This window comes from Apium graveolens, chromosome 11, assembly GCF_009905375.1.
Source record: "Apium graveolens cultivar Ventura chromosome 11, ASM990537v1, whole genome shotgun sequence".
NCBI lineage: Eukaryota > Viridiplantae > Streptophyta > Magnoliopsida > Apiales > Apiaceae > Apium > Apium graveolens.
Window position 1 is genome coordinate 95,652,113 of NC_133657.1, and position 17,262 is coordinate 95,669,374.

Genomic DNA, 17,262 nt, shown 5'->3' on the forward strand with positions numbered 1-17,262 from the left:
GCTATTCAATTCTCAGATTAAAGTTGCTTATACCTATAAAGAAGAATTCATGAGTGAGAGCTAATCCAGTGAAGTGCTATAACGGGTTCTATTGCTTGAACATGGAACCAAATTTAAAAATGATAAATCCAGTGCATCCATTTACAAATGGTGACTTGGTTCTATACCAAATAGGCAAATATAGCTTTTCTATCCTTAAAAAGGTAAGCATTTCAGGTCTAAGTTCTATATCAGCAAAAAAAAAAGCGGCATCAGGCATCAGGAGTCAAATATTGAAGCCGGAGTTCTATTAGGCAACAAACTACATTTTTGTGTCAAAATATTCCAATAGTTATAGTAGCTATATTAGCATTAGCATCGGATTTGCTATAATGTATACATGCATATAGTTATGTCTTGAACTGAAAATTTGTATAGCTTTTTCAATTAAATACTTGTGTTTAAGACTTCGTTTAGTAACCCTAGCCTTAGCCCGGTGATTACCCATGTTTGTTCAAGAAACAGAAGTTAAATATGTTAACTTTAAACCTGAGGAAGATAACTATTTAAAATCCTATCCATTCAAGCAGGCATTTAAAATTCAATACATTCAAGAGGAGAGCATACTTGAACAATGATATTGATATGTACAGTTTAGCAAATCTTAAAAGAATATAATAGGTTGATCAGACTATTCTATGCGCGAGCCCATACTTTGATCGCCTTTTGAATAAAAAGAACAATCAACATTCCAAATAGTGCATCACTCATCAGCAATCCTGGTAAATCTACTGAAGATGTTGCCAGCATTCAATATTAATGGAGAAAAAAAATTGTGGTCCAAACACAAACCCTGTTGATTTTTAGGCTCGAAATGAACACGTTGATTTATGGATTTATAAAATAAATCATATATGGAGTTAGTGTGGGAAAATAAGGTAGAGTTCAACAAACATAGCATCCAGCGCAGGCTATAAAACAAGTGTCCAACTAAACTGTTGATATTTTTCATAATTTTGAATTGCACTATATGCATATGCATTGATGTTTCGGCCAGGTATTTTAATATTGAAATGTGTTATTATTTGCTAAAAAAGAAATAAAAGCAACTTATTAAATAATTAATAACCTGTCCTCTATTCAGTTGGTCCTCAAAGGCAATGATCGGAAAGAGTAGAAACAAAGAAGATATACACTATGCTGTTTGCTCCAATATGAAGACGTCAGACTCTACTATATAAATATTTTCTGATATTTTCTAATCCAGAAAAGAAGGAAAAAAATTTAAATATTTAGATCTTTGGTTTAAATAAAAAATATTTAAAGGCATTACCCGCTTTCTTGTTCTCTCCATAAGCCCATGCCTAGATAGCTTTCTTGTTCTCTCCTTTCTGTTGCCAAAGGGATATTAAATGAGTGGAATTGGGAAATGGATGGAAGGATAGATGGGGCGCCAGGGGATGAGCAAAGATACATATTCCTATGGTAGAAAGAAATGCACAATGCAGAAAAAACTTGGTCAGCCAATAGTAATGAAGTTTTAATGCTATCAGGCAGTACTTAATCAATCAAAGAAAATGAGAGAAACTATCATCCTTTTCCATTAGAACTCATGCATGTCAAGGTAAAACAACACTGGTAAGGTGACCAAAGTCTCTCTGTCAATAGGTCCAAGTTAGAGCTCCAGAGCGAAATCAAGATGGCCTAAACGACCTTGGTAAAACTCTATCAAGTACAGCCAAACTAAAAACTGACTTTGTCACTGAATCACATATTCTGTACATATAAATGATACATTATCCATTCATCAAATTCCCTTGTATAGCAGTGGCTGTTAGATTCCAAGTTCAATAACCGTGCTGGATAGTCACCCATCACATCACACGACACTGCATATCTAATCAGCTTATTACTCTTCCTCTTCTTTTAATCTTCATTATTTTTAAGGCCTAGCTATCAAACTGCTAATATAAATTAAGATTATTATTGTGCAAGGTGGAAAAATACAGAGTGACACAATTACGGAAACAATTCAATTACAGTGATTGCAATTAATTTAAATGGCTTGACTATTAAAATTGGATAAACTTGAAGAGCCATTACCCTTTGCCGTAGGTGATACCATTCTGCTCAATCCAAAAATTTGTTATGGTTGTATATGATAATATGATTCCAGCCGTTCAACTGATGCAAGAGGCGAATTACTGCTGAAAAACAATAGTAATGAGTTTAATAGTAAAACCAGATGACAGTAAAAGTATCCCATGAAGTGAACTGCTAGCCAGTTGTATACAGACATATTGATAATAAATAGAGGGCTAATTTAAACAAACAAATCTTGATTAAATCACAAATCAACAGTGATCAACTGAATGAACAACCTTTCAGGGGGATGACACACAAAACTTCCCATCCTACTCATTTCGCCTCTTTGATCCTATTCACAATATTCCTTTTTATTCTAATACATTCCATTCTCCCCAATAAAATAGCGCATTGGACTGCTTGAGGATAACAACAATCATAGTTTTAAGCATATATAAACAGGTAATAATCAATTAACAAATCCATATATCAAAGCAAGTAGCAGAAGCAAATAAAATATAACCAAATGATACACAGATCCAAACAAACACATATATCCATAAAAAAACAAGCAGTTACACTTATTTAGGAATCCTCCTCATCACTCTCATAATCTTTGAACAAAGATTGTAGTGTCTTATTAGCCTGATCGTTTTTCGTCTTGTCTTTATTTCCTGTTCTTTCCAATGCTTTTTGCTCTGGCTTTTTCTTCACGGCACAAATGTGACTGAGAATGAGTTTATCACCCAATGTAGCACACGATCCTTTACCACAAATATAACGAGCACAAGTAAAATCACCGGAAACTCTTGTTTTCTTTAAGCCAATATTATTATTTTTACTATCTAAAATATCTTCTTCATCATCAAAATCATCAATCCTCCTGACACATTTTTCCAGTCCACTAAACTCAGATTTAATCAAAGCTTCATCCTCTTGACATAACTCATCCTTCTTCTCGGGCACCAGGTGATTAATCAATGCATCAACACTAACATCTGCATGTCTAGATTTTATAAACCGCAACTCCTCCAACGCAACAACATCCCCCATCTCTCTTTTCAAACCTCGAGCCCGGTTCTCAAGAGATTCCATAGCATCCGCAACTTCCCTCGTTTCTTGTTCCTCATGCCAAGGTTCGAAATTCCTGGATGCACCAGACTCGACAATATAATCAGAATTTTGTGGGTCGGTGATCACAGTGATCTCACTACAACAAGCGGGGCACTTGATGTAAAACCTAAAAATTTTGATAGTATCTGTGAAAACAATCTGCGATTAATACAAATAATCAAACAAGTGTGTGCGTGAGTAAACGAAATCAAACGGAGGAAGAAAAGATATAAACAGAAGAGAGATCCTCGAGTCCAGTTGAAACTCCTTAAAGCTATTTCGCCTCTCACCGTATGTGCGAGTCGATAGCCTCCCAGGATAAAACGAGGTAGCGGCGGCGTTACGGATAACGAGCACCTTCAGCGAGCTTGAACGGGCACGAAACTATCACCGAGAGAGAGAGATTTGTGTTTAGAGGCGAATATGTTTTTGGTGTGTCTAACCCTAACGCCTTAGAGGTGTTTATATAGGTGTAGATAGACTTGTGCGCTACTCTTTTCCATAATTAAATATCATTAATTATGGAATCGGTGTAATACTTGCAAGCTACTCTATTCCATAAATAATCTGAAACAGAATCAGATTAAATATATCAAGACATACACCATATCAATTAATCTGAAACAAAATCAAATTAATTTATACCATAATATTTGAGCCAAATTCTAATGGAAAATAATAATTTCCATTATTAAGAGAATATCATCATATCTCACACATCTTTTAGTCATAATGCTCAAAAATATGACTTATCAATATGGGACTTATACCCATATTTTCCAACAATCCCCCACATGGGTGAGATTGGTTATCTTAGTAGCACACACCAGACAGACAGACAGACACGGAGTTTGACTTGGTGATAGTTTCTTCGATCAGATATAGCATACGATAGGTAGAGAATGCTCCTTGAACCTTCGCTCGAGTAAGCATACCGACTTTACTGGTAGACAGTAGACGTGCTTGTCCTTGAACTGTTCGACCGTTTATGTAAACGATGATATACTTATCACTATATCGTTTCTGACTCGTTCAGCTCTCATGAGTATGTCCATTTTGGCCATGGAACATCGTCCTGGTTCTGCAGAAGTTTCTAAAGAATTGTGCCTCGCAATTCTCCTTTGAAGCGGCCCCACTTCTCTCCCACATAGGTGATCTTTATCTTATAGAGTAACCCGCGTTTACTCAACTGAATTCCATGCGTTCACTCCTGAGCTCCATGTATTCATCAAAGATCATTAAAGGCTCAAAGCTTAACCTCGTACCTTACGGGTCTCACTGTTTCCTCATCATAGGAACAGGCCAGGGGTTACCCCCACAGTGATTTGGTCATCATGATTTAGTTGTCCCATTGAACCAAGTTCTTGGGATCTCCAGTCAGCAATGGTTGGGTGTCCACCATGATGCCGTTAAGCAATAGGCTTAAGGCCCATCCCTCTCGATGATTTCTCAACCACTTCTCTTGATAACCCTTTGGTTAGTGGATCCGCGATATTATCCTTTGACGGTATATAGTCAATAGTGATAATTCCGGTTGAGATCAATTGTCTAATGGAACTGTGTCGTCGTCGTATATGACGAGACTTTCCATTATACATCGTGCTCTGTGCTCTGCCAATAGCGGATTGACTATCACAGTGAATCCCTATTGCAGTTACAGGCTTTGGCCATCTTGGAATATCCTCCAGAAACTGACGTAGATATTTAGCCTCTTCGGCGCATTTATCTAGTGCCACAAACTCAGCTTCCATCGTGGAATGAGTTATCACCGTTTGTTTTGAGGATTTCCATGATATTGCCGCTCCAGCTAATGTAAACACATAGCCACTCGTAGACTTAAGTGCTTTCTTGCTAGATATCCAATTTGCGTCAGTATATCCTTCTAATACTGCTGGGTATCTGCCATAGTGCAGTCCATAGTCTCGAGTTCCCCTCAAGTACCTTAGTACCCTTATAATCGCTTTCCAGTGATCAGCTCCCGGATTACTCGTAAACCTACTCAGCTTGCTAATTGAGTATGCAATGTCTGGTCTTGTACAACTCATGAGGTACATCAGACTACCAATTATCCTCGAGTATTCCAATTGGGAAACAGCTACACCTTTGTTCTTGGATAGGTGCAAAGTCATATCCACAGGTGTCCTAGCTTTCTCAAAGTCATCCTTAAGAAACTTCTCAAGGATCTTGTCAACATAATATGGTTGACTTAATGCGAGACCCTCTGATGTTCTAGAAATTTGAATTCCCAGAATTATATTTGCTAGTCCCATATCTTTCATGTCGAACCTTGATTTCAACATGTCCTTTGTAGATTTGATAACTTTATCATTGCTTCCAGCAATAAGTAGATCATCTACATATAGTATCATCATGACATAGCCATTGTCATTCTCCATGACATAGCTGTTCTCGTTATCCTTGTAATAGGCACAGCTATCATATTCATTGATTTTGAAACCATTGGCCAGCACGACCTCATCAAATTTTTCATGCCATTTCATAGGCGCTTGTTTCAAACCATACAATGATTTCACCAATCTACACACTTTCCTTTCTTATCCTGGGACAACAAACCCTTCAGGTTGTTCCATATAGATTTCTTCATCTATGTCTCCATTTAGGAAAGCTGTTTTCACATCCATTTGATGTACAGTTAGATTACGCATTGCAGCAATAGCAAACATCATCCTTATGGACGTTATTCTCGTTACAGGAGAATATGTATCAAAGTAATCAAGGCCTTTTTGTTGCTTGTATCCTTTAATTACAAGTCTGGCCTTATACTTATCAATAGTGCCATCAGTTTTCAACTTCTTCTTGAAAACCCACTTGCTACCTAATGGTTTGCAACCAGTTGGCAAGTCCACTAATTCCCAAGTATGATTTTGCATAATTGAATCAACTTCATTCTTGATGGCCTCTTTCCACATAGGCCCATCAGGTGAGGTAACCGCCTCCTTATAAGTTTTTGGGTCACCTTCTTCGAGCAAATAGGTCATAAAATCAGACCCTTAGGATTTCTCCGTTCGTTGTCTTTTGCTCCTTCTCACTACCCCCACATTTTCGTCTTCACTTTCGTCACTCTCATTATCGTCATCTACAGACTCATGAGATCGTTTAGACGTCGTAGGTTGTTGGTTTCCTGGATTACAGGGAAACATCGTCTCAAAAAATGAGGCATTCCTTGATTCCATAATGGTATTCTTTTGAATATCAGGAATCTTGGATTCATGAACAAGAAACCGATATGCAGTGCTGTGTGGAGGATATCCGATGAAGACACAATCCACAGTCTTAGGACATATCTTCACCTTCTTCGGTGTAGGGATCAGTACATTTGCAAGGCACCCCCACACTTTCAGGTGTTGGTAACTTGGTTTCTTTTTCTTCCACATTTCATAAGGACTTACATCCTTATTCTTGCGCATCGTAATATTTAAAATATTATTTGCGCTTAAGATGGCTTCTCCCCACATCGATTGTGGGAGCCCAGAGCTTAACAACATCGCATTCATCATCTCTTTCAGAGTGCGATTCTTCCTTTCAGCCACACCATTTGACTGAGGGGAGTATGGTGCAGTGACCTCATAGATTATACCATGTTGTGAACAGAATTCCCCAAACGGTTCAACATATTCACCTCCACGATCACTTCGTATCGTTTTGATTTTCTCAGTTTGTTGTGTCTCAACTTCTTCCTTATAGATTTTAAATTTATCTATAGCTTCGTCTTTGCTTTTCAACAAATATACATAGTAGTATTTTGTACAATCATCAATGAATGTAATAAAATACTTGTTTCCTCCTCTTGTTGGAGCGAATTTAAAATCACATATGTCGCTATGTATTAGGTCTAGCACTTTGGTGTTCCTTTCCACACGTTTAAATGATGATCTCGTTAATTTTGCCTCAACACAAGTCTCACACTTATGTTTTGGATCGATAGTAAGTTTAGGTATGTATTCTTTTGCACTTAAACGTCGTAAAGTGTCATAAGTTACATGTCCTAATCTAGCATGCCATAAATTAGGAGACTCAAGCAAGTAAGCAGAAGAATTCTTCATTTCATTATCGTCCTTAACGGACATTACATTGAGCTTAAAAAGCCTATCAGTCAAATAACCCTTGCCAACAAACATACCACTCTTAGACAAAATAACTTTATCTAACTCTATTACAATGCGAAAGCCATGCTTATTCAACAGAGAACCAGACACAAGGTTCTTGCGAATATCAGGCACATAAAGTACATTCTTCAAAGTCAGATTCTTCCCAGAGGTCATCTTCAGGATCACCGTGCCTTCACCCTCAATGGTAGAAGTTGCTGAATTCCCCATGTAGAGCTTCTCACCAGCATCGGAAGCTTTGAGGCTAGAGAAAACCACCTTGTCTGAGCAAACATGCCTAGTAGCACCAGTATCAATCCACCATTCACGTGGATTAGAACCGACCAGGTTCACTTCAGAGACCGTAGCACAGAGGTCTATGTCACCCATCGCCTTGGAGATATTCTCTACCATGTTTGCTTCTTTCTTCTTGTTGGGCTTCTTGGGCTTCTTGCAGTCAGAAGACCTATGACCAACTTTATCACAGTTGTAGCACTTCCCTTGAAATTTCAACTTCGAAATCCCTCCCTTGGGTGCCAGCTTTGCCCCTTTACCAGAATTAGCCTTCTTGGGCTTGGAGCTTTGAGCATGCTCCACCATGTTTGCCTTCTCAGTGGCAACGTTAACTTTCTTCTCGGACCCTCTGTTGTCTTCTTCAATACGAAGTCTAACAATAAGATCCTCCATAGACATCTCCTTTCGCTTGTGCTTAAGGTAGTTCTTGAAATCTTTCCATCCAGGTGGAAGCTTTTCAATAACAGCAGCAACTTGGAAAGACTCACTTATGACCATTCCCTCAGCATGAATGTCATGAATGATCACCTGCAGTTCCTGCACCTGACTGACCACAGTCTTAGAGTCTGCCATCTTATAATCAAGAAAGCGGCCAACAATCCACTTCTTTGCCCCAGCGTCCTCGGTTTTATATTTTGGTCAAGTGACTCCCATAAGACCTTAGATGTTGGCTTCGCGCTGTATACGTTATACAACGAGTCAGACAAACAATTTAACACATAGTTCCGACAGATGTAGTCGGAGTGCTTCCAAGCATCAGCAGCATACACAGTCTGCATGTTACTCTCAGCAGTGAGCAACGGTGGTTCTTCCTTAAGGAAGCGATCCATATGCAATGTGGTCAGATAAAAGTGCATCTTTTGTTGCCAACGTTTGAAGTTCGTTCCGTTGAACTTCTTAGGTTTTTCAGCATGTGCAGCAGGCACAGTTGGCATAACAGGTGCAGCAGGCACCACGGGTGGAACAGATGGTACGTGCGTCAGTACTACAGGTGTATGCACACCAGTAGGCACCGCAGGTATGATCGGAGGAGTGAATCCTGCCGATATCTGTCCAAGAGGAACACTAAACTGTCCAATGACAGTGTGTCCCACAGGCACATATCCCGAAGGCACATGTCCAACAGGCGTTTGACCCCCATCAGATCGTACGATCCGTGCGTTAGGGTTAATCGGCTGCTGGTGAACCCCATCAGATCCAGTGATCTGTGCGTTGGGATCAGCCATCATGTTCATCGAATCGTTCACAGTTTGGTTCTCCATCGATCTGTTACTCAACAAAACAAGCAGATACAGATGTATCAGTCACAGATGTATATAAAATAAATAGCTTTAAGATTGTGAAAACAATCTGCGATGAATACAAATAATCAAACAAGTGTGTGCGTGAGTAAACGAAATTAAACGGAGGAAGAAAAGATATAAACAGAAGAGAGATCCTCGAGTCCAGTTGAAACTGTCTCCTTAAAGCTATTTCGCCTCTCACCGTATGTGCGAGTCGATAGCCTCCCAGGATAAAACGAGGTAGTGGCGGCGTTACGGATAACGAGCACCTTCAGCGAGCTTGAACGGGCACGAAACTATCACCGAGAGAGAGAGAGATTTGTGTTTAGAGGCGAATATGTTTTTGGTGTGTCTAACCCTAACGCCTTAGAGGTGTTTATATAGGTGTAGATAGACTTGTGCGCTACTCTTTTCCATAATTAAATATCATTAATTATGGAATCGGTGTAATACTTGCAAGCTACTCTATTCCATAAATAATCTGAAACAGAATCAGATTAAATATATCAAGACATACACCATATCAATTAATCTGAAACAAAATCAAATTAATTTATGCCATAATATTTGAGCCAAATTCTAATGGAAAATAATAATTTCCATTATTAAGAGAATATCATCATATCTCACACATCTTTTAGTCATAATGCTCAAAAATATGACTTATCAATATGGGACTTATACCCATATTTTCCAATATCTCTGCCCGATAACCTCTTCTTTTCTCGAATTAAACTTGGTACCTTTCCCAATATAATTTCCACATAAATTGCATCGAATATTCATGGACAACATCATACGAACCTTAATTTGGTTGTTGATTGCATGCACTTTTCTCCTCGGAATTTTGGCAGGATTGAAATCAGGCGAATAGTACTTGTTCAACACTTTTCTTTCTCCCATAGTAATTTAAAATACACTATATAAGTAAAATTGCTAACGGGAGAAAACGATTATCAAAAGTCACCAGTATTTGTGTTCTTCCCGATTACTGCTCGTTTAGCTTAGGGTTTTAATCATGAGAGATTGTTCTATATATAACGATACAATGCAACATATATACGAGTGTAAGAAATCGAATCTAATTCGGCTTCCCATCAATATATATATTACAATATGATTAGGATTCAAATATATGTATTGTGATTTCATTTTCAAATAAATTATAATACAAATAAATTTTTAAACTCTTATTTTTCAGAATAGTGAACCAAAATGTTATTTTTGAATGTTAAATGGTCCAAAATGTTACTTTCAAGAATAATGGCCCGAAATGTCACTTCATAACGGCACTTCGTCTACCGTTTTGTATTTTTTTTTCAAAAAAATAAAACGGTTTTTCAAAAATATAAAACGGTACATAGTGTACCATTTTGATACTTTATTTTTTAAAACAAAAAAATTTATTAATGTGCAAAACGTTAGTTGAACTAGCGTTTTGACTCAAAACGGTACATCATATAGCATTTTATACCAAAACGTTACTTTATCTACCGTTTTGCGCATAAAAAAATTAAAATACCAAAACGCTACACGAAATACCGTTTTAGGTCTTTTGCATAAAGGTTACACGATGTACCGTTTTGAAGTGACATTTAGGGTCATTTCCAACCCCAAAGTGACATTTAGGGCCACCACCCTATTTTTCATCATTTCTAACCAACAAATTTAGATTTTAGATTGATTAAATATCATATTCTAATTAATAAAATCTTTAATTAATTATCTTAAATTTAACATTCAAAAAAAGTTTAATTAACAGTAAAAATTTACCAATTTTGGGTACTTATAATTATTCAATATAAATTTTTGATTAAAGAAAGTCCAATTTTAACATATACAAAAATATTATTACCAATGCAATTGACAAAAATCGTTACATTAAAATTTTAAAACTTTCAATCAGTGTTCAATAGATATGGCTTAGTTTCAAAATTATTAAATTCAGAATTTTGAATTTATGAACATAGGGAACTCCCTGGTAAACTGAGAAAAATATAGTTGAAATCAATTATACATTCTTGAATATTATTGTTATGCTTCGATGTTATGGGTAAAAACAGGTATTTATTATATGTCTAAAACGTCGTTCCGGGTAATGGTCTCGTGACTTGTAGGATGCCTTCGCGGTTTCGCGATGCTTAGAGTTGTGCTCCAAAACGTGGTTTCACAGTGGTGACGTATGGAGCTCTTGCCCAAAACGTCCTGCTGAAGTTGAAGGGGTAAGACGTTTTATATAGACGTTAAGAGTCTAGGAATTAGGGTAGAATTGAATGACTTGATGGACAAGTCTCCACCTCTGATTGGACTTTGGAGTCCCAGAAAGCAGGAATTAGTTTCCTTCTGAATTTAGGGTGCTTGGAGGCTACTTCTTATAGAAGTAGTTACTTATTTGAACACATTTATTGGGATGTTTAATTAGCCCCCTTATTAATTACCAAATTAATTTATGAGGATCAAAATCCTAATCCTAAATAATTAGGATTTTGATCCTCATTAACCGGGCTTTCCCCATTGACCAAATCTGGTCTAATTAATGTGACATTAACTCCGCAATTAGGGCTATTCTTATTCCCTATCATTTTTCCCCAAACTTCTAGGAAACACACTCGATATTTCGTAATTTTTTCTTACCTTATTCTTACCTTATTCCTATTTTTAGGTATTTTTTCTAATTTTTCCTAATATTTTTGGAATTTTTATACATCTCTGAATATTTTTCATAATTTTTCCTAATATAGGAATTTTTCTGCACCTCTAGGTATTTTTCGTAATTTTTTAAATATTTTAGAAATTTTTATGCACCTCAAGGTATTTTCGTATTTTTTTTCCTAATACTTTAGTAATTGTTTTGTACCTCCGGGTATTTTTAATAATTTTTTCTCTTATTTTAGGAATTTTATTGTACCTCCGGGTAATTTTCGTAATTTTTCCTAATATTTTAGAAATTTCTCTATACCTCCGGGTAATTTTCCTAATTTTTAGGATTTTTTTGTACCTCCGGTTATTTTTCATAATTTTTTCTAATATTTTAGAAATTTTTCCGTACCTCTGGATAATTTTCCTAAAATTTTGAAATTTTTCCTTACCTCCGGGTTTAATTTTTCCGTACCTCTGGGTATTTTTCATAATTTTTCCTAATAATTTAAGAATTTTTCCGTACCTCGAGGTAGTTTTCCTAATAATTTAGGAATTTTTCCGTACGTCCGAATATTTTTCATAATTTTCCTAATATTTTAGAAATGTTTCCGTCCCTCTGGGTATTTGTCGTAATTTTTCCTAATAATTTAGGAATTTTTCCGTATTTCTGGGTATTTTTCATAACAATTTAGGAATTTTTCTGTAACTCCGGGTAATTTTCCTAATAATTTAGGAAGTTTTCCGTATCTTCGGATATTTTTCATAATTTTACCAGGACTAATTTGTAATTTTGCAAAATTCAGAGACTAAATTGTAATTTTTAAAATCATGGGTGTAAAATTGTCATTTTAAACCTTCAGGGCCATTCTGTAAAGTGCGCTAAACCTCAGGTACCAAACAACAATTTGGCCATTTAATCCCCATCTTTTCGATCTCACCTGATCAAATTATGCTCCAAATGTAGTCTGATCGTGGTGATTTCGATCAGCCTGTTGTTGTAGTAGGATCCTTCGTAATTTTTTTCCTTTTCCTTTTTTTACTTCACTTCCTTTTAAAAAAAATATTATTATTGAAAAGTAATCATATTTATTTTATTCAATATTTTGAATAATATGAGTCCCATGTCAGGAGTGTCCTACCCGGATAATTTTTTTTACAGTCCATTGGGTTAAAATTTATTTCGATAATGGCCCAAATTGGGTTAAAAATTCTCGAATAAAAGTCAACTCAGATAAAATTCAACTTGGATAAAATTTTCTGAATAATAACCCAAATCAGGTTAAAAAAATCTCGAATAAAGTTCAACAAGGATAAAATTTTCGGAATAATAGCCCAAATCAGGTTAAAAAATCTCAAATAAAATTCAACTCGGATAAAATTTTCTGAATAATAGCCCAAACTGGGTTAAAAAATCTCGTAAATGTTCAACTCGGATAAAATTTTCCGAATAGTAGCCCAAACCGCGTTAAAAATCTCGAATAAATTTCAACTCGGATAAAATTTTCCGAATAATAGCCCAAACTAAGTGAAAAAATCTCAAATAAAATTCAACTTGGATAAAATTTTCTGAATAATACCCCAAACCAGGTTAAAATTTCTCGATTAAAGTTCAACTCAGATAAAATTTTCTGAATAATAGCCCAAACCGAGTTAAAAGATCTCAAACTAAATTCAACTCGGATAAAATTTCCCGAATAATAGCCCAAACCGGGTTAAAAAATCTTAAATTAAATTTGATTCAGATATATATCTTTTATTTTTTATTTTTTTACAGAAATCCCCCTTTGACCAAGATGCTTACCGAATTATGGACTGATTTGTCCTTGTCGTGGGATTTTCGACAAGGATTCCATACGGTCAGGATCCTGGTCGAAGAATTCACAATTTAGATCAGGAATCCTAGCCCCTTAGACCAAGATTCTGAGCCCTGGCTGAACTATTCAATATTTAAATCAGGAATCATGACCCCTTGGACCAGGATTCTGACCCCTGATCGAACGATTCACAATTTAGATTAGGAATCTCGACCCCTTGGATCAGGATTCTGAACCCTGATCGAATGATTCTCGTTTACCCGATTTGAGCCTATAATATATTAAATTGAAGCTTCTTCCGGACTTTAACTTATAATATCATTCTCCTCTTGCCACTTACAAATTTTCGATTCTTTAATCGAATAAAATCATGGTTTTACGAGCGTTTGCGTGCCTTCTCCTTTCCTTCAAATGGATGGAACGTGGCCTCTACGAGCCCTCCCCTATTTTTTTAGTTTGTCTGGCTTAGTGCGTTGTCTTATTTGCATGCTCGATTTAATTAAACCCTCAGGTTTAAAGTGTGTCAAGTATAAAATACCTCCTTTTCTTTAAACGTTTTCAAGCTTGTATGAGCCTCATCCTAATTCTGTTCTTGACTAGATGCGGCCCTTCGAAACATGGGATTCAACTTTCCTTTCTACCCAACTCTGGGTGCATTAATCTCTCTAAGGAGTAATGTCCATTGTCAACAAATCATGCCTTTACTTTTTACGTTATAAGAAACTTATTTCTGATTCTCAGCAATCCCGGTTTTGGCTTAATCAAATTTAGAGCATGCGTCATGTCTTTTTCGTTCTTCTCGGACTCAAAGGCCTCGATCGTGGGACGGAGTGATTCCAAAGGGCATCCCAAGCTTATCCTTGTATGTTAAAAATAATGACGTAACTCCCACATTTACTTTGTAAGTGACACGATTCACCCATGATATGGGAAATAGATAGTCCGCTGAAGCATTTCTTGAATATTCGGTCCTCTTCTTCAGCCCATCAAGGACTATTCACATGACCATCATGGCTTGCTTATTCACTTTGGACAAGCATGAAGTAGGAATCACGGTTATTCTCCTCATAATTGTTTGTTTGTATATTTTTTTAAAATCCTTGTTGTTGAGCTGATGTTCATCATCCGCCACTGGGATTCGCGGAAGTCCATATTTGTATATCACACTTTCTCATGAAAATTGTGCCACTTACTCCGTGGTTATTATAGCTATGTGTTTAGCCTCAATCCACCTCATGAAGTAACTTACGGTTATTATCAGGAACTGCCTTGGGAGTTAGCTATGTGCGTGCTTCAGGTATCCATCATCTATTCTTCTCATTATCTTTGTCATCATCCATCATCTCCGACATATATTACCTAAATATGACATGTTTGAGTGACAGCCTTGCCCCTCGAACGTAGCTCATGGTTCTTCTCATGTACTTTTTTAAGGCCCATTCCGTTTTTTGGGGGTTCGGGCATTTCAAGTAAGGAATCACGAACTACTCCTTACATAAAGTCTTTACAATTAGATTGAAGCTCCAAATCTTTTCCAGCATTTTTCATGCTCCCATGGCATCATCAGGTCACCGACTAGTTTCGGATCGAGTCACCTAGCCAACAATTCCTCACATGTATCAGTGCTATCAGTTTTGTATTAGTTTTTGGGTCTTCGTGACTTAGAAGTAAAAAGTTCTCGTGTAACTTTCTATTTACTAGGAAACAACCTTCATTCTTTCCAAATTATGTTCTGTGAAAGTGCCAAGCACATGTGGGAGACCATAGAACTGCTTATGGAAGGACCTCAAGATGCCAGGAAAAATCGACCGGATATCTTGACTACACAATATGAGGCGTTTAAGTCCTTTCCTAGAGAAAGCATAACACAAGTCTTTGAAAGACTTAATAAATTGTTGAATGAATTGAGTATTCATGGAAAGACTTATCCTCAGAGAGAAGTCAACAGGAAGTTTATGATGGTCCTACCTTACCATCTAGAGAATAAGGCTTCACCTATTCATGAACGAGTTGACTTTATATGGTAAGTTGAAGACATATGAGATGGGGCAGGAACAAAGGAAGATCATCTATGGTGGTGGTAAGTTGATAGCAAGAATGCTAAACTACTCACGACAACTGCTCTTGTAGCCAGTGAACTCAAAGAGCTCGACATTACTGCTAAAAAGCCTAAGTCTAAAGCTGAAACGCTCTTTGAAGCTGAAAAAGATGATGTAAGCCTCTCTGGTAATCCTAGTGACTACTATACTATTGAGAAAATGAAAGGTATGGATGACCTACTATGGCCAACTTAGCTGGGATGTTCAGTAACATCAGGTTTAGAAGGAAGCAAGGTTTTAAGGGTTTTGGAATCAGCAATCGTGGTCAGAGGTAAAGTTAATCTTCTGGATCACGTTACAAGACAGGGATGGTAGACAGAAGCAAGTTCAGATGCTATAATTGTGATGAGGTTGGGCACTTTGCCACTGAATGTAGGAAATCCTAACAAGCAAGGGATAAAGGAAAAACTTATCAGAAGAAGGACTCATGTAGCTCAAGAAAGTACCTAGTGAAATCTTATATAGCTGAAGGGAAGATTTGGGATGACACTGATGATGAAGAAGAGCAATATGGAAATCTAGCATTGATGGAAGAATCTTCTTCTCATGTAAAATTCCCAACTGTTCATGCTTTACCTCTAGATAACTTGCATGAGAATGAACACTGTGTTGCCTTCAGACAGACTGTCCTAGTATATGGAAATGCAGTTTTTCATCAATATCTTAAGGCACAATGCAATACAAAGAAATGCATTGAACAACATGATGCGTTAAAAGAAGTGTATAGAAATGTTAGTACTACACTAAGATATATTCTGGCTGATGTCGAGGACCTTAAAGTAGAACTAAATAAAGATGAAGATCAAATTGATAAGTTAGTTCTAGATAGGGTAAGTGTAGAAAATCTTAAGCAAAATAATGTTTATTTAGAGATTAAGATTAAGAAGTACCTTGAAACAGATGAAGATCTTAAAAACAAGAATGTCGAATTAGAAACTAAATTGCATGCTTTTATTGATTCTGCAAATCTTGCTAAGAAGCTCATAGCTGATCAAGTAGTAGGTGGAAAGGTTTGGATAGGTCTAGACTATGACGAACATAGAAAAGCTTCTATGAAACGAGTATTTGAAAATGACACTGTAGAGAAATTTGTTAATCCCCCTAGTACACCTCATGTTCTTAAAGAAGCTAAGAAGCCTTTATCTAAGAAAGGTACTGTTCAGCCCTTTGATGAAGATAATCTTTATATTCATCATGAGATGCTTGTTGAAGATCTCGAGATCTCAAGGAGACAAAAGGAAAAGAAACCTATGTCTGTTGCTAGTGACTCTGACTTATCTTTTGCTGAACTAGCTTTTACTTCCAAGATTAAGAGAAGTCGAAGCAGGTTTAGCATGATAGGAACTAATAGACCTAAGAAGTTATGTAATAATTTTGGTTCTGCTGGACACCTTACCCATGTTTGTAGAAAGTTTAAAGTAAACAATGCTAAGAATTCTTATGTGCATAACATGCCTAATATGCCTAAAGTTTCTAAGTGTGATAAATCTGTTTGCGTGCCATGTGTAGTTTCTTTCATGCACACTTATCTTGATTCCACACACTCACATAATACATATCATAATCATGATAAGCATGATAGTAAGAACACTGGTAGATCAAAGAATTTAAGCCCTCCTAAAGCTAGGAAAGTGTCATTTGTCACCAAGCACAAGAGCATGTCTGTTGGTTCCTCTGAAAGTGACAAGGAAACAGTCAATTACAAAGCATCAATTGTTAAGCCTATCAATTCTGTGAAGAAAGGTGTCAAATATTCAAATGCTTCTAAGTCTTCTGGACCCAACTTAGTTTGGGTACCAAAAAAAACTTAATCACTTTTATTTTCAGGGCACTAAGCAGAAGAAGGTCA

The 17,262-nt window shown here is 36.6% G+C and overlaps 1 long non-coding RNA gene across 2 annotated transcripts; it reads right to left on the minus strand.

Annotated features, from left to right (window-relative positions):
* Positions 1–1,318: 1,318 nt before the first annotated feature.
* On the minus strand, positions 1,319–3,362 carry LOC141698250 (uncharacterized). Of its 2 annotated transcripts, none has more exons than XR_012565021.1 (3): positions 2,644–3,362; positions 2,083–2,183; positions 1,319–1,459 (listed from the first exon to the last, which is right to left on the minus strand). It is a non-coding gene; the product is annotated as an uncharacterized LOC141698250 (long non-coding RNA). The 2 variants fall into 2 exon arrangements; XR_012565020.1 differs by lacking the exon at positions 2,644–3,362 and adding an exon at positions 2,361–2,495.
* Positions 3,363–17,262: the final 13,900 nt, after the last annotated feature.